This window comes from Bactrocera latifrons, unplaced genomic scaffold (assembly GCF_001853355.1).
Source record: "Bactrocera latifrons isolate USDA-ARS-PBARC rearing strain unplaced genomic scaffold, ASM185335v1 scaffold_408, whole genome shotgun sequence".
Lineage (NCBI taxonomy): Eukaryota > Metazoa > Arthropoda > Insecta > Diptera > Tephritidae > Bactrocera > Bactrocera latifrons.
Window position 1 is genome coordinate 110,239 of NW_017537055.1, and position 19,623 is coordinate 129,861.

At 35.8% G+C, this 19,623-nt stretch overlaps 1 long non-coding RNA gene across 1 annotated transcript; it reads right to left on the minus strand.

Annotated features, from left to right (window-relative positions):
- Positions 1–19: 19 nt before the first annotated feature.
- LOC108972553 lies at positions 20–2,158 on the minus strand. The gene is made up of 3 exons (XR_001993645.1): positions 2,133–2,158; positions 1,608–2,048; positions 20–105 (listed from the first exon to the last, which is right to left on the minus strand). It is a non-coding gene; the product is annotated as an uncharacterized LOC108972553 (long non-coding RNA).
- Positions 2,159–19,623: the final 17,465 nt, after the last annotated feature.

Genomic DNA, 19,623 nt, shown 5'->3' on the forward strand with positions numbered 1-19,623 from the left:
CTTTAATATTTCAGCCACCTCATGCCTTTGAGCCTTCGTATATTCAGTGGAAAGGAAGTTCCATGTTCCTTCCCTGGATTCAACTTCTTGTTTTAGCAGCTGAAACTGAAAAAATTACAAAAACAAATAAATTATATCCTGAAAATATAATAAAAACCTTAAATCGAATTTAAATTGTTTTCATTTGGTTGTTACTTTATATGGCCGTGCTTTGAGAAATATGCCAGGAAACATAATTAACACCAACGTCAAATATGACCTAATGAAAACCAGAAATAGGGGAAAGGAGGAAACCGGAAGGCTAAGTGAAAACCATCATCAAGATCAATCGGCCGAATATCATGGCAAATGTGAACCACGTCAAAGCAGGCCAAAAAACCAATGTTACGTTGACAGTTTTCTTCGATTATCGAGATGTGGTACATTCTGAATTCCTTCCGACCAGCCAAACTGTCAACAAAAAATACTATGTTATGTGTCGTTTTGCGTGGAACTATTCTTAAAAAGTGGCCGCATTATGGGTCTCTTTTGTACCATGATCAGTGCACCGTCACATACTGCATTAATTCTCCGTGAGTTTTTAGCCAAATTGTCAACCAATACCTTGTCGCCAACAAGATATTAGCCTGAATTAGCTCCGTGTGACTTTTGACAATTCAGCAATCTCTAACGAGCGAATACATTAATTGTGCATCGCTTGAAGAGTATTGGAGCCAAGCGGGATTACATTGTGGGAGACGACATAGGTTTTGAAGAAATTAGGAATTTTAGCGTTATTAATCAAAGTACGCTGTTCGAGCCAATACCCATTTCGACTAAAGTACTTTCTCGTAATACTCCTTTCTGCGTAGGCGGCTTTTGGACTAAAAAAATAACCCTGGTCGATCCAATACTTAGGGTTATCTAGGTAATTTATGAGGTAATGTTATTATACTTGTATAATATTTCTTATTTGTTTATTAAATTTGAATAAGAATATATCCATAAGAATGGAAAGGGTGTTTATATTCATTTTATTTTAAAATATAATCTAATATAGGCACTTGTTTTAATTATTAGAACTGAAATTGCTAAATAAAGGTAAAGAACTTCTTCGAAATACCTTATGATCATATGGTAGCGTTCCATTTCCTCATAATTCTTAGTACATAATTGATGTCTAGTAAAAGTTATTTTTAAATGATATATTTCTTACTTAAAGTACCTGCAAAAGGTGTATAATGTGAATTTGTTCAAATATTTACAGTTTTATTTAATGAATTTGAAGTGAAAAATGGGCATAAAAAGTATTAAAGTAAGGAAATAGCTTGTTTAAACTTTTGGATTTTTTTTACTTTAAGTCGAATAATCTCGTTTGCGGGTTATTCCGGTATATTTTTTAATCAGGAAGACTTCCTCTTTCCAAACTCAGATCGCGGAGCCAAAAAGATCATAATTTCGCCCATTTAATTAATCACTTAAATAATAATGTACAACATGAATTAAAGTTTCTTTGCAACGATGCAGTTATTTTTATTTTCAACTCCTTTATACCGTTAAATCATTCCATAAAATGAATCTGGTATTTCAGACTTATTTTCTCAACAAAAACCAATATATTAACTCACCAACACACAACTTAAATTACTGGCTGGATATTTGTGTGCTACCGAGTAAGCACAGATAAGCCGTTTAAACGACTCACGACACTCGTTCTGGGCTGCGCACACAACACAAACGCTAGTCAACGACAGACTGAACCGCGTGACACAACCCGCTTAGCCAACAATCCACTGCATATCAAGTGAGTTTTGTGACTTTGTTTGTTTTTTTTTTTCTGAATTTGTCTTTAAAACTTTAGCTTTTTCTATCAAAATAAAATCAGCGTTGCAATCATTGAAGCAAAACTTTCATTTTCTGTTTTTAATTGCCGCCTGTGTAGCCGATAGCTTAACTCATCCAACCAAACAGTTATTCTGGCCAAGGAAAACAAAACCGGCAACCGACAAAATGCACGCTCATGTCCTTGCCACACATCAACGACTGGACGCGTATGCATGTCCGTCTTCCTGCAATAGAAAGGCCAGAAGCTCTGCCTTGAATAAAAAATTTTACGAAAAGTACAAGAAATAGACGCGTAATCCATTACTCACTTGTATCCGTATTTTACCGTATACGCTTTAACACAAACTAAATTTTGCCTTCGTATAACAGTTGTTTAAATAGAAAGTACAGCAAGCGCTAGCTGGACCTTCGGAAATTCTCAGTTAGCGGTTAAACTTTCATACCATATTTTGCACATTGTTATGCTGGTGGGTGGAAGCAATTGTTGATTTGCTGAGCCCAAGGCTTCTCAATAAGACGCACATTGTGAGTTTTCAATTAATACCGTTAAAGTTCTCTAATCTAAATTGGCGGTTAATGTGCGAATGCCAGTAAGCTCTCGTGAGATTTCAAACAGCTGAATGAGCTGAATGTAAAGAATGAAAGCAAGTATTGATTTGGTGAGTGCAAGGCTTATCAACAAGTCGCTCGTGGAGAGCTTTCAAGGTTCTCTAATTTAAATCATCGGGAAATGTGTGAGTGCCAGTAAGCTCTCGTGAGTTTTCAAACAGCTGAATCACCTGAGGATGGAAGAAAGTGTTGATTTGCTGAGTGCAAGGTTTCTCAATAAATAAAAGGCTCGTTGACAGCTTTCAATTTATACCGTTAAAGTTCTCTAATCAAAATCGTCGGGAAGTGTGCGAGTGCCAGTAATCTCTCGTGAGTTTTCAAACAGCTGAATCAGCTGAATGTCGGGCAAAAGGGTACTTTTAACGGTTATTTTAAAAGAAATCAGTATAAGCAAACGGTTTGAAGGGAAAATAATAAGATTCTAAAGCTGGGTTATTTGGATATTATGGGGAAAACGGATTGGTTGCGAAGATTTATTAATACATATCAATGTAACACTGTTTAGTTACAAGGTTAAATTTTTGCATGGACTTCTTGCCGTTTTATCTGTGTCACCGAGGCTTTCCCGCAGAGGGTATGGTGTAATAGGTTACATGGTTTTCTTTAGGTAAAAACATTCTTTTTTCACATACAAAAAATTAAATATTTTATTAAAATTTTTTATTGATAAAAATATACACGATTAACAAAGAAATTCTCTGTTTGGGATATTTTAGGCTCCTTTAATGGCAATACACAGTTTAAAACAGGTACTGAGGTTTGTGATGGCGAGAACCATTTTAGAAGAACGAATAAATGAAAGGTTGACGACCGACAACGTAGTAAGTCACATTTGGCAATCAGAGTTGTTGGGGGCTAAAATATAAAAGTGAGGCGCAATAGCGCTCCGAGACCTCAGAATGAAAGAACGGCAGCGGAGAAGCATAAGACCACATAAAGAACCCGGGCGGTATGATGTGAAGATTCATTTATGGCCCAGTTTGGTCCGGCGAAGTAGTTCTTAACGGCTGTCCCGCAAGACCAAATATAAGCTACAGCAATAGGGTTTAGTAGGTAGGCATCTCTAGCGGACAATATGAATCGTGCACGACTCGTGCATTCAAGCATATAACAGCAGAACGATGCCAGCTAAAGTATGTAAACAATGGATAGATGCCATGTGATAGTAAATTGGCGTCAATTGATTGAATTGTTATTGTTTTTCAATGTTATGCTCGGTATATGTAGCTGTCTTCTATTTATCTTTTGTGTATGCGTTCCCTGGACAGGTTATATTCAGGTTGGTATGATTTTTTTAACACTCGGAATAAAACGTCGGAGATCTTATAAAGTGCATTTATAAATCATTAGGATGACGAGCTGAGTGCATTTAGCCATGCCCGTCTGTCTGTCCGTCTATATAAGTTTGTATGTATATCGATTAGAAATCTTACATGCATCCTTTTCCTCTCAAGAAACCGCTAATTTTTCGGAATCGCGGATATCGGTTCTATATAGCAGATAGTAGTCATACGAAGTAGCCGCTCAAAACCGAGTGATATTTTGATATTTTCACATACGTTTAGCAGCGATTATTGTTCAAGGTAACGTAAAAATCTTAGAAGAAATTGTTCAGATCAGACCACTATAGCATATAGTTAAAATACATGATGGGATATCAATATCAATAAAAAGACTTTGTACAGTCTTTTTGAAATATACCTGGGTATTATTGCTACAGTGTTGCCAACGGTAGTGTTTCTGTGGTTTTGTTTGTTTGTTATTGCTGTTGCCACAGCTCTTGTTGCAAGTACTTGTACTAGTACTATTTTCACTACATGTGCAACTTAATTGCTTTCCGCATTTCGCCCTTGCTGCTCTGGCACTATTTCTGCTTTTGTTGTTGCTACATTGTACACATTTAAGGAAAGTTCAGTACCATTTAACATATGCGGTATGTATGAATACACCACCCACACACAATATACATTTATAGATATAGTACACACGTGTCTATCTTCCCATTGACTGTACTCTTTTGTGTGTTTACAAAGCATTTTTCCAAAATTTCATAGGCAATACATCCAATTTGTCGAATTACCTATATTTTCTTAAAATTACAGTTTGTTTGTTTATTTGACTGAAGATGTGCCATCACGTTGTGATGTTTTGAACATATGTGTGTGTTAGCTGCTGTCATTCAGAGTATGAGTAATTGGCAATGATTTTTGGCAGGCGGATTGTGGGCGAGTGTGTCTGCTCTAACGCTGGCTCCCGTACATATGTACACACATACGTACATACATGCACGCATAATATATATAGATCTGATCGTAGCTTGATAACGGAGTGAAATTTTTAATACAAAATATTTTTTCGGCAATAAGTGCTCAATTCTGTAAAAAAAACCTTACTCTAGCTTGATATTGGCCTAACCTGACATTTCTCCAGCCAAATTATTATAATTAAGAAAAAAATATTTTTTGGACAAAATGTTGACTACTTCTATAAAATACTTTATTCTCCTACCTATTCTTTTTTTTTTTTTGCTCTATATAAGTCTGAAGACTAAAGTTTTGCCAAGTTTTTGTTCAACAACAATTAGAAACAAAACAAAATACTTTTTCTATAATTTTTTTTTATTCCATTACATATCCTCAGTTTAGCTTTGTATTAGACTTTATTTTTATAATAACCTCCCTTTAGCTTTAGCAAGGACTTTTTTGTAGACCACCGCTATGTTTCTACATTTTGAATTATACATTTATATCAGTATGTTGCCCGATCAATTTAATTTATAAATTTTTTAGACATCCCTAAAAAACTCCCTTCCCTTCGTCTGAGGGAAATCATCTGTTTTCCTCTTGCCACGTTTTAAAGAGAGTAAACAGTTTGAGCGCGTTATAAATGAAATTGAATAAGTTAATAATTTAGTCTACAAATTAGTAACTCATTATGAGTATATCAAATTGGTCTCTTCTACTTGTTCTTTATTCGTTTTATCAATATCGACTTACCATTTAAATTTTTAGTTCACTAAAAAATCGATTATTTCAGCAGTGTCCAAATCAAATTACTCTTAATTCAATCATGAAATATTTTGGACCTATTTGATAACAGTTAGTAGAGAGAGATGACGGTTTCACTGTTCTTTGGTTAATGGAGTATTGTAACATCTGTATTCATAAAAATAACAAATGAGCGGCAAAAATTAATCTGTTTGAGGGTCTATTTTGTGTTTATATGTGCACTAATGGGAACTTTAAAAAATGGGAAATTTACAGAGGAATCCTCGTCTGTAAATGTCCTAATTTTTAACAGTGCGCTGCTATTAATAGCATTTATTTGGAAAGGGAAGTGAGCGAAAGAGCAGTAAAATTGCAAATATCTACAAAAAAAAAAATTATAACGAGCAAGAACAACCGAACATTTTATACTAAAAGTATATTCAACCGGATGTTCGAAAATCCTGGTATTAGTTATATGGGGGATAGGCCAAGCTCTTGCTCAAATTTGACTATTTTTGGCACAAAGATATACTATTACGAATAAAACATGGTTATTTCTACTGAGATAGCTCACATATTGGCCGACATATGAAGTCAAAAGAGACCCGGAAGTTCGAAAATCTTTACTTTAAGTATATGGGGCCTAAGGGAAGTATTGGTTCAGTTCAGCCCGTTTTTGACTTTTTTTAAATCATGTTTGTTCATTAGGTGGCATACACAAAAGATATTAATAATCCAGAGTTTAATCCCGCTATATTAATTGCGTCTTGATTTCTGTACTGGAAACTGAACGAATCAAGTGGAATTTAAAGTTGTGCTATATGAGAAATAGCCGGTTGTTGTCCGATTTCGCTCATTTTGACAACGTGACATAGAAATATGAAAAAAATACAACATATCAAATTTTGTCCAAATCGCTAAGTCGGATCTTGAGATATTGAATTTCTCCAAAAAGTGGGCGGTGCTACAACCATCGTCCAATTTTCACACCGGCTCTCTCATACCATCAAGGTGGTAAAATTTAATGCTTTGGCGTATTTAGTTATTATTTTAGCGCTTTTAGTAGCTTTTATCAGTATCGTTACATGCGGAGTGAATGGGGTTATCTTCCGATTTCGATATTTTGATAATATTAGTAGGAATTTTAATAGTATTTGTTGTATATATACACTGAACTTATTAGAGCGCTGGGCAACGCCAACTTTTCAAAATTTTGAAATGAGTTTTATATATTTATTAAGTGGTTAGTGGCATAGGCGATTTGTGGGCGTGGTAGTGGTTCGATTACTTCCATCTACGAACTCGACCTTTTTTTGTTCTAAGAAACCTGCGTACGAAGATTCATCAAGATATCTCAATTTTTACTCAAGTTACAGCTTGCAGGAACGGACGGATGGACAAACAGACAGTCAACCGGTTTTCAACTTTTTTCGTCACCCTGAGCATTTATATATGCATCTATCTCAATTAGTTTTCGGTGATACGTAAAACCGTTAGATGAACAAAACTATAGTACTCTGTAGCAATTGGTCGCAAGAGTATAAAAATTGGTTCGAGGCAGAGACAGCTATGCATTTTTTATTTTCTTTTCTGAGTTGAAGCTTGCTAAATTTGGTGACGCTGGGCAAATACTGAGAAAAAATGGTTTTTGGAAGGTTTCATAAGCTTCTAGGTATGTGTGTAAGGCAGAAAACGAGGCTTAGTTTTAGGCTACTAGGCGAATATGGAGGAAAATTAGGTGAAACATGTAAGGAAGGGCTAAGTTCGGGTGTCACCGAACATTTTATACTCTCCCATGATAAAGTGATAATCGAGATTATTTATTCCTCACTTACATATTTTTTTATTTTGCTGTAAAATTAATTAGATTAGATCAATTTGTGTACTTTGACTATTGAATTGTATTTTCATTTATTTTAAATGTATTTTTTTATCGATATTTTCAATGAAAAAATAGGTTAGGCACTGAGTTCTTCATGTTCGATATCAGGGACCTGGAAAATTTATAGTCCGCTCACGACAATTTTTCCACAAGGTATACCTCAGCTCAAATACTTTATTTGTGTAAAGTTTTATTCCGCTATCATCATTGGTTCCTAATGTTTATATTATACAGAGAAGGCATCAGATGGAATTCAAAAGAGCGTTATATTGGAAGAAGGCGTGGTTGTGAACCGATTTCACCCATATTTCATACATATCATCAGGGTATTAAGAAAATATTATATACCGAATTTCATTGAAATCGGTCAAGTAGCTTCTGAGCTATGGTTTTTGGTCCATAAGTGGGCGACGAATTGTCCATTTTCAATTTTTAAAAAAAGTTTTGGTGCAGTTTCCTTCTGCCATTTCTTCCATAAAATTTAGTGTTTTTGACGTTTTTTGTTAGTCGGTTAACGCATTTTTAGTGATTTTCAACATAACATAATATTTGTATGGGAGGTGGGCGTGGTTATTATCCGATTTCTTCCATTTTTGAACTGTATATGGAAATGCTTGAAGGAAACGACTCTGTAAAGTTTGGTTGACATAGCTACAGCAATTTCCGAGATATGTACAAAAAACTTAGTAGTAGCGGGGCCACGCCTACTTTTCCAAAAAATTACGTCAAAATATGCCCCTCCCTAATGCGATCCTTTGTGCCAAATTTCAATTTAATATCTTTATTTATGGCTTCGTTAAGACACTTTATAGGTTTTCGGTTTTCGCCATATTGTGGGCGAGGCAGTGGGGCAATTTTGCCCACCTTCGAACTTAACCTTCCTATGGAGCCAAGAAATACGTGTCCCAAGTTTTAACATGATATCTCAATTTTTGCTCAAGTTACAGCTTGCACGGACGGACGGACGGACAGACGGACAGACAGACATCCGTATTTCAACTCTACTCGTCACCCTGATTACTTTGGTGTATATAACCCTATATCTGGCTCTTTTAGTTTTAGGACAAACAACCGTTATGTGAACAAAACTATAATACTCTCYTTAGCAACTTTGTTGCGAGAGTGTAAAAATTGAGATCTAATATATTTCTACTAGAATTGTAAAAATACCGTTTATTTTTAGACTGTACTGTAGTTCCTCTAAAGTCATGAGAACAAACCCTGAAGTGAAAACTTACTACTACACTTGTTTTTACTGCTAAGATATATTGAAAGATAAATCGTAGATAATTGACAAAGTACTTCTGCCACTTGAAATATTTTTGAACCTTGTAATAGATTACCAAATATTTTTGAACTTTCAAATAATAAATAAAACAAGTAAGGAAGAGTTAGGTGCGGGTGCAACCCTACATTTTATACTCTTCCAAGTTGCGGAAATAAGGGAAATATCTTAATATGTAAAACGTTAACCAGAGGATCGAAATAGAAGCAATTATGTATATTAGGGTGCTTCAAAAATAATTAGGAAATTTTTTTCATCTCTTATCCACTCAATTGTTAGGGAAGGACAAAAAGAAAATCCATCCTCAAGGCAGGTGCTTAGCTTAAATCTCAGGCGTTGCTATGTTTTATCTAGGTTCCTATTCATGTAACATAAGAATTTTGTTTTTTTCACTCAAACTAAAGTTTCACCAATTAATTTTCGTTTCGCCAAAATAACAATCACATATTCAGAAAGTTGACTTCTCAAACTTTAAAAATTCGCAGAACTAAACTAATTCTCAGAAATTTTTTTAATATTTATTGAAAAAAACCAAATTTTGCATCACTACGTTTAATCGTCTAAAAGTCAACTTTCTGAATATGTGATGGTTATTTTGGCGATACGAAAATTAAATTCAAATATATTGATTATATACGTTCACAAAACACTATTAACTGAAACCTTAAGGTTCAAGGCTGCTGTTTAGTAGACCAAATTGAATTCGGTTGGGGCATCTATTGATCAAGATGTTTTGAAATGGAACGAATGAACTCGGATTTTAACTCCTATAGTGCTATAAATCTATAAATAAATGCGTCAGAGATATTCAACTGTACATCCAAGGAGCCACAAGAGGGCTTTTCAGGTATCAAAATTGCACAATGGGCGTGACACCCTCCATATTTTTATTAAATTTTCAATTGTTCATAATATTTTTTTGATGCTGCTACTATGCCGGTCTCTTTCGACCAATTCAGCGATTTGATCGCAATTTTCGACGACAGGCCTACGGAGCGTGGCGCATCTTCGACCTCTACAGCAGAACAAAAACGTTGAAACCATCGTTGTGCATTGGAAATGGAAACCGTATCGGGTCCATAAACCGCACAAATTTTATTGGCGGTTTGAGATGTATTTTTGCCTTTATCGCAGTAGTACTGTAAAATATGCCGTATTTTCTCTTTATTTCGCTCCATGTTTGCGACGCTATAACTCACGAACGACTTAAAAGAATAATAATATCAAGCACGTGTTAGCGCGTGGAGTGAGCTTTCCAAAAAGGTATAACATGACCCGATGCGACGAATAAAACTAGAACTACGCGCTCACAGCGCCAACTAGCGAAAATACCGCAAGACTTTTTGACAACCTACCACTTACACGACCAGATTCAAGCAAATTCGGTTCTTCCGTTCAGTAATTTTAATATTCCAATGTTTCAATATGGAAATTGGCGAAATTAGACCACATACTTTCCATGTAACACAATTTTAAATTATAGTTGATTCCTGAATTTACAAGTATACAAGCCAAGCACCAATGAGGTTATCAGGAAAAATGTTAATTGGTTCAATACTTCCCTTAGAGCTAATATACCTAGAAAAATATTCTAAAATTCACGCTGACTTTCTGCCACATACAGGTATATTGGCCAATATGACAAATATCTAAATAAAATTGAGTAGACGTATTTTTCTAATAACACGCATTTGTAAATAAATAGCTGATGAAATTGCCAAAGTGCCATCCATTTCACTACTGAACTAGTACAGGAAATACGGTTGGTACAAAAACTCCGTTGGGACATATAGTCGCGAAAGTAGAAGGGAAACGTGCCTAGTCACGGGTCAATAATTAATATTATCACATGAGAGCCGTGTGGGCATAGTAAAGTTCACTTTGAACCCAAACTCTGTCATAAAAATATTTTTCACTTCGGTCATAAAAATATTTTTGAAGTCCAAATTGTGTATTAAAGTTCAATACATTACATTGCATTACATTTTTGTTACAATGTAATATATAATACATCCTGCCTTAAAAATCATTGATAAAAAAATATTTATTTCAAAACTGAATGCGAAAATGAAAGTAATGGAGAGTAAAATGGAACTTGAGTACAAAAAACTCTGTGAAAATAAAAACAAGAACATAAAAGAAAAATTCATTTCGAATATTTTCTATGCTTTTCTTCACCACTCAAAAGCGATTTTATGCTACGAGATCGTATGTTTTTTATTCTCTTGCAATCTAAATAATTCCATCTTGACGCTGCCTGCAACTAATCATCTCACACCTATATCAAATAATGGCGCACACGATTTTTTTTCGCCTGAGTCATTCAAATTCAACACTGCGTTCGCAACAAACCCAGCTGTTCGACAACGTCGTTGTTATTGCGGGTGCTGCTTACGCTGCTCGGTTCAATGCTGACCATGACCTGGAAATGCCGAGCGCGCTAGCACTAAGTCACATGAATGCCTAGAGTCCCTTACGAATGCATCGCGAAAACCGTTTGAAGGTCTACCAAATAGGCAACCGCACTGCCTATGAGCCATAACGCACCGCGTTAGAACCACCGCCGAGCTACTAAAGAAATTACAATAAAATGGTTGGTATAAAATCGTGTTGAGCACGCAAATATCATTTTAGCTCACGCGCCAGCACATGCTACATCAAAATGGCGGCGTGAGTATACATACATGTGTTGCGTAGTGCTGACGATAGCGGCTTGAATTCCTTTCAGCATCAGCGAAGTCTCAATTAACGCTATAATTGCATCCAAGTATTTGCTCGAGAAATGCGCGAGCTAGGGGTTGAGCTATACTGCGATTTCGTTTATGTGTATAAGTACTGTATGTGTGCAAAGTGTTGCAGCTGCTGGTGCCTCACCATCAAAAAGCGCGTTGTTGTCGTCACAGGCTGCGTCGCTGGGGTTCATCCTCGCTGACTTTCAATATACTTAACTGTGGTATACACATATGTGTTTATTACAATGTATGCTAGCAACCCAATCCTTCAGCTTTTTGCATTTCTCCACAAATTATGGGAAAAGCTATTCATACTGACAACCTTACAAAAGCATTCATGCTTCAATTTCATTGTGTATTAGTGAGTGTATGCATATGTATGTGTGTGTGGTTGGTTCGGGTTTTCTTTCTATGACTTTCACTATTTCGACCTGTTTGCTCAGTTGATATGTGTTGCAGCTGTTTAGTTGTCATACACAGTGAGCGTTTTGCTGAAAAATGTATATAGATATTACTTCGAAGTACGATCTCTTTCTCACTAGATTGATTTGACTTATATATCAATGACTTGATGTGATCGTTTTCAAGTATTAAAGTTGCATAATTACCGCTTTTGTCGAAGCTTAACCTTCAAACTCGATCCGTTACTCTGGGCTTCTGTGTTAGACTCTAAGAAACTATCACTTGAAAGAAAACAAATTGGAAATAAGAAAGCAGAATTAGAATTAATAAAGTGCTGTCTAGCGCTTTCCAAAACTCTTCGAAAAAGTGCTAGTTGTATAAGCCCTCTTACATAGRTCATGACTAACTCGGTTGAAAACTATTATAGTTGGCTGATCTGTCCGAAAACAAACTATAAGTGGCTGGAAAATTGTATGTGCTCTTTTCAGAAACAAATCTCCTTCTTAGTACATATTAATTCTGGATTCAATTTTGATAATGGTATAAAGCACAAATAAAATCCACTCAGACGAAAGGGATTTGATTGAAGCTCTAAGCTCATAATAATAGGCAGGAAGTATATATGCTCACAATAAGAAGCTTTAATAAAGAGTTTTTTATAAGCGTTTCCACGATAGTAAGTAACCAGAATAGTCTTGTATTTTTATCCGGCCAAGGGCTGTCAAAGAAAAGTTTTTTGACTAGAAACTCGGATGTGAACATTTAAGTTAGATGAAACAAATCGAACTTGGATCGTGTACATGATGGAAGAGAAATGTAATTATTTGTAATCGGTAGTTACCAAAGCTGAAATATGTTAAGCCAAAAATGACAAAGAGTTGCTTTGTCCTTTGTTACGGACTTCGAATATGGTATCTGTAAGCTCGAAAGAAGAATGATGTTATATGACACCAAGCTTCACAAGAGCCCATAACTGAACGATGTCGGATGAGAAGCCGATTGAGGTTTGCAGATTTTTGCAATAGTAATTTATAAAAGGAATTCAAACAAATATTCAGACAACTCAGTTGATATTAGGAATCAGGTATTCTGAAACCGGGTACGAAGGCTCTTATGATTAAAAAATCATTTTAGCTCTGGTTTTCAACCCACCTAATTTGATGCTACTCAAAGAAGAAATTGCACGTTGAATGGAATGTCGGTTGAACCTTAAATCCGAACAAAGCAAAGAATCTTTCGCCGTTCTGCTGTAAGTTTTTTGAGATCCCTCGGATGATTTCTTCTGACAAGAACACTGTGAAATATTTTATTTTTGCTTCTTATGATATGGGCTATTAACTTGGCATATATTTGCTGTACACGGAAGAACTGCTGCAACTTTCATTTTAATACATATTTTTATACAAATAATGCACAGCTTCTATGTACCCTATTCTTGCGTATGTATAGGTTACATACAATTGTTTTACGAACATTTACCTTGTAATACTGAGCATCAAAGGAGTGCCATAGGACGAATGGTATGGCGCGATGATAGCTGGTTTTGCCTTGTGCACGAGGATGTGGAATATGTATATAAGAAAGTACATACATACAAACATACATATGTTTATATATTCAGGGGAATATATATGTATAAGCAGTTCTTATTCAAGCATTTACTGACAGTGTTCTTTAGAAAGAACTCGGAAGATATCATATCTATGTGGTTACAGTAGGTTTGTGGCACAATGTAGCTCAAGTACCGTTGTAGACAACTGGGTGTACTTAGATATAGTGTAGTTATTTAGACATACGCGCATTTAGGTACCCTAGTATCGACTTGACATACTTCTTTAAAGCATATAAAATATAATAGACCTAAAAATTAAGATGGTGGGGTAAACAAAATTCATTTTCAGGTAGCTGAAAGTTTATTTGTGTGCAATTTCATATGCTATTTCACTGGCTTATCTACCAAGTTCTGTCAGCTGGTGCTTGAAGTGATTTTGCTGTTGTGCAACCAACCAATGCCGTGGGTGACGCAATTGGCTAAGTGAGTGGACAATTTTTTGTATCATATATTTTTAAAGCGTTTTTTAACTTTACTGTTAAATCTAATTTGCCTAATCAGAACAATCGAATCAACCGAAAACATTGAGCCAATTTCGACTTATCTTAGTTGACGTTTTTATTTATATGCCAATTAAGAGCTGGGATTTATTTTTATTACCATGTATTCTCCAGAAATAAGTCTCCGACATTCTATATATTTACTTGTATACCTTTTGGCGCTTAAACCGAATAATTCAATTATTGTATTTACCTGGTGCAGAGGCTTGGACCATGACAACAACTGATGAATTGACGTTGCGAGTTTTCAAGAAAAAGGTTCTGCTGAAGACTTACGGTCCTTTGCGCGTTGGCCACGGCGAATAGCGCATTCGATGGAACGATGAGCTGAACGAGATATACGACGACATGGTTTAGCGAGTTAAAAGACAGTGGCTACACTGGCTTGGTGTCTACACCAATAAAGAAGAAGCTTAAGTGGTTTAGGAGATATATACTTTAAATTTATCAGAAGGCGGGACCTCGAGCACTTTTTTAAAAAAATTTTCCTAAAGGTGCCCCTGGCTACAGCAATACTCTGTACCAAATTACAGCTTTATGTCTTAATTTATTGCTTAGTTATGGCACTTTATATATTTTAGATTAATGGCATTTTGTGAGTGTAACAGTCGTCCGATTACCCTTATCAACGAACTCGAATTTTTTTTTACTAAGAACACCAAGTTTCATCAAGATATCTAAATTTTTACTCAGGTTACAGCTTTCTCGTCACCCTGATCATTTATAAATTTATATTTTTATGTGAAACATACAACCATTAGGTGAACAAAACTATAATACTCTGTAGCAGTTTCTATAGACTCGTCGCAGTTTTTATGACTACAAGCGACAAGAGAGCTACCAATTCTCTTTTGGTCATCAATTATGGGCTTTTGGGAAAAACGATCAACAGCGCTTTTAACAAACATACTCGAAATATTAAACCTTTTGAGGGATTCATAAATTCATCTGCCGTCGCTGAATTGTAAATAGTTTAACATCAGTTATGTTATTGTGTTAAGCTATCATGTTATCTTTGGTCAGTATGGTTTGGTATTTCATCACGGAAAGACTTACACCTGAAGAAAGTTTACTTCAAATCTATTGGGAAATTTTTGTTATCATGTGAAAAAGCATTCTTCGGCTTGTAACTTTTTAGGATTATCTCTAGTGCCATGTGGGGTCTATTCAGGATAAGAAGGATCTTATTCTCCTACATTATCCAGAACGAAGCTATGTGCGCAGCTTCCCGGATTTTATACGGCCAAAGGCTGTTATTTTGGAGATCTAACCCTGTTTAGATTTATGATCCTTCACGCGTTGGCCACGGCGAATATCGTATTGGACGAAACCATGAACTGTATGAGATATACGATGACATTGACATAGCTCAGCGAATTAAAAGACAGCGGCTATGCTGGATAGATCATGTTGTCCGGATGGACGAAAACACTCCAGCTCTGAAAGTCAACGCAATACCCGCCTTGGGAAGAAGAGAAGAGGAAGACATCTACTCCGTTGGAAGGACCAAGTGGAGAAGGACCTGGCTTCGCTTGGAATATCCAAATGGCGCCACGTAGCTATTTGGTTATAATGGCGTAAGCGGTGTCTACACCAATTAAGAAGAGAAGAAGACTTGTATGACTTTCACTATTTCGACCCGGTTTCCCAGTTGGTAGGTGCTGCAGCTGTTTTGTTGCCATACACAGTGAGCGATTTGTGTTGAAAAATGTTATTTCGAAGTACGAGCTCTTTCTCACTAGATTGCTTTGGCTTATACTTTCCTGACTTTCTCTGTTCGTTTTCAAGTGTTAAAGATGGATAATTATCATCTTTGTCGAAGCTTAACTCTCAATATCGGCCCTTACTCTGGGCTGGTATATTATGCTCTAAGGAGCTAACATAAGGAAGAAAATAATGTAAAATAATGAAGCGGAACTAGAATCAATACAAAAATGCTGTCTAACACTTTCGAAATATTTTCAAAACAGTTGTGGTTGCAGTAATAATTCTGTATTCAATTTCGACAATGGTATAAAACACAAATAAAATCCACTCATACGAAAGTCGGGATTTAATTGATGTTCTAAGCTCTTAATAATGATAGGCATGCTGCCTATATGAAGCTTTACTGAAGAGTTTTTTATAAGCGTTCCTACGACAGTCCAAGTAACTCGGCATTATTCCTCGAAACGACTTCGGAAATGGTTACCAACGCTACAATAAACACAAAAAGCGAAATAAAATTCTTTGGGACGAAACTTTACGACATAAGTATACGTTGACTAGAAACATTTAGTATATAACCGTATATACCACTTTTAATCAAAACAGTTAGCTTGACATTTGTGGCACACAGCTCTGCTAAATGCACTGACCAAAAGTCGAAAATTGGCGCAATGCTATTTGCTATGCTCGTTGCTATCCTGTTCCTGCACTTTTAATAGCATACTTCACGGCGAAAAGCAACTGCTCTTCAGCACAACAGCGGCACAAAAATGGGAAACTAAGTAAACAGCAACAAAAACAAGTAAATATGTTTATGCTCCCATTTCTTCTTCTTCCACACACCCACATACAAATACTTGTACGCCACAATGCTTGCACGAGCAGACAACATACGACTTGCATGCTGTTTGTGCATTGTCAGGTGTTTCTATGGCGAGTGCATGTGTTTAGTTGATGTCCTTATATGTGTAAGTGTGCACTTAACAATTAACCGGGTCAACTACTCGAATACAAGCGTGCATAAGTTGATTGTATATACACTGAATACGTACGTGATGTGCACATGCTGTTGCATGCTACATGTTGCACATTGTTCTGCTTGTATGCTAGCTTTTTGGCGCTATTCCGTTATCATTCGATTTTCCTTTAAAAAATTACCGTTACTCTCTTTCAGTTTTCTTTTTGCTTATTTGCTATTAAGGATTGTATGTTTTAGCATTTGGTGTTGTTCTTGCTGTTGCTGTTGTTGTCGTGGCTGTCATCATTGCTATTGATAGCCATTGCTGTCTGCTTAGTCGCTTTGATAGATTCTTTACAGACATGTTTGCCTACGCTGATCTATGCCCCTGCGGTTTATTTACCGTTACTCTGACGAAGCAAAGAAGAAGAAGCAACAGCATTAAGTAGGAAGTTAGACTAGTGGTTTTTCAAGTATCTTTACGACTGCTAACGCTGCTGCGGTTGAATAGTCAACACACAGGCAGTTGTACAAACATACATACTCACATATATAAAGAGTGTGTAAAATATACACACATACATGACACACAACGTTTTTCTAAATAATCCGCAACTCTGTTGATCGCCACGAACAACCAACTGCATTTCCTCACCAATTACAGCATAAGACAGCGCAAGTCTCACACATAGCAATACATATATATATATGTATGTATACACATATGTAAATACGTATGCATGCATTTCTCATTCCGAATTTCTGTTAATTTGTATTTAGATTATGGCATTGCATCGACTCTACTTTATTTTCCAACATCTACTGCCATTGCGCTTATTTAGCGTGAGAATTTCTCTTTTAATTTAGTGTTGCTCCGCACTGTTAAGTAAGTAGTTCAAGCCTACTCATATACACATGCACTTTCGAGTCATTCACTAACTTCATAACATACTTTGAGGAGCTAAAGCACTTCATTGTGCGCGCCTTTAACTCTTTGTTTATTTATGCAATGAATGCGGATAGCAAAAGGAGACACAGTTTACTTGTTGAAGGAACAGTTACATTGTATTCGTATATTCCTAGTATGAAATATCATTTGAAATGGCGATGCTCTTTTCTGAGAAATTCGGTTTCGGGGATCTGGTAGCTTGATAAAAGTAATGACGATATTTGCAGTTGTTTCTGTGTTAATTTTCGTAAAAAATTTGTTTAAAATCACACCTTTAATAATCCCGAAATTTCGGGATTAGTTTCTGGACTTTATCTACGGGAACCCGAGAACGCAAAAAAACGTTAACTTCTTTTACAGCTGTAATTTTCATATTTTTTTTTTTAGAATTACTTCATTTAAAAGCCTTCGGGTTTCGAAAAATTGTAATTCCGAATCTTTCGGATTAAAAAACTGCTTTTCTCTTGAGTATCTATCAGCATAATAATTGTTTTAATAATCGGGATTTCAAGATTGAATCGGGTCTGAATTCTTAATATGAAGGTTAGATAAACTTTTTGCCATTAAGAGCAAAATATGATTAGATTATAAGAATTATGCCTATTTTTCAGATAGCTATTATAATAATAAATTTAAATAATCCAGAATTTTTGGAATTATAAAAATCGTTTTGGGGTTGCTTTCTTATCTGGAGCAATAATCTTTTGGAGCGTCATAGCAACACTTCTTAATTTTATCAATTAATGGTTTGAGTTTCCAGGAAGTATTAACATTACGCAAGTTTATGGGTCTGAAAAAAATTAAAATTGTATGAAAAATAAATAATTGTCGTGATTGTGGAGAACTAAGTTTCCATTAAGTATAATTTCGAAATACGTTTGGCCTTTACCTAATCATAAATTTCATGTAAGTTCCATATTTCTGAGTAGTCACCGTTAATTTTATGATTTGTGAATCTCACTTGTTTTTCTTTTTTTAATTTTTGGCTACCTTCATTCGACTAACCGAAGCACTTTGCAGCCATTAGAAACACCCAATAAAAGAATCGATTCTACATTTGAGGTAAGTGTGTGAATGAACCAAGATCTCGACTCTTTTAATCTCACATCTTTACTTTTCTCTCTTTTATAGTAAAAAGAAAAAATACGTCGCCTTAATTTTGACTCACTTTAAGTCCCTAGTTTTCATAACACTCGTACTCTAGCATCAAATTAATCAAAAAGCAAACGTCGTAAAGTTTATGTGTAATAATCAGCATTTAGGCGTAATCACCAGAAGCATCAATCTGTGATTTGAAGAGCAGCTTGCAAAGATTTCATTATCTTTTGTTTCAATAAACAAACAACTCATATAATATTTTTAAAATACAAAGGCGAAATTCAAGCAGACATGCATAATAATTTCCATCCGCAAGCTACTCTATAAATTACGAAACCCCTTGCGCTCATATAGAACGCTTGCAAATGAAACAAATGAGTTTTTAATTGTCAGAGTGCGTCCAAGCGATTTGCGCTACAATTTTGAGATTGTACGATAAGAAGTTTGTAAGAATTTTGTACTTTTCATGAGTTGCGAAATGCAGCTAAACATAGCCTAACGTTATGCTCGCTAAAGTGAAAGTATGTGTTTGCGTCAAAATCTGAGTGCCTAATAAATGATACAGTTTAATGAAATAACTGTAGAATTCTCGTTATGAAAATGAATAAATTAAAACAAAAAAATGTTTTCGAAGCAGTGCAGAGCTATGACCTGTCAAATGCAACAGCACATCAGCTTAATGCGACTACCCCCCTTCATTAAAAGCTTAGTGCCGCCTTAATACGTTTAACGCTGTACGCAAAGTGCAAAGCGCAGTCGGTAGCTAATAAGGAGCGCAACGTTACGATTCAGCACTCTACGTGCTCAAGTGTACCATAATGGACGCCCAGTGCACGCACTTATAACAGCAAATACTGCGCGCTATATTTCCGCTTGCATAGTTTTCCAGCAGCAACCCTTGTTTTGTGCGTTCCTACGAGAAATAACTCAGATTCATCCCGTAGTATTAACACAGTTATATTGCTGAAATTTTTGTTGTTGTTTTGAATTTTTGCCACCACAGAAGGTAGCGCATAAGTCCTTGTGCAAATATTTAACACGGCAACGCAGCATGTGGCGCTTCCGGTTTGTTGGGGCT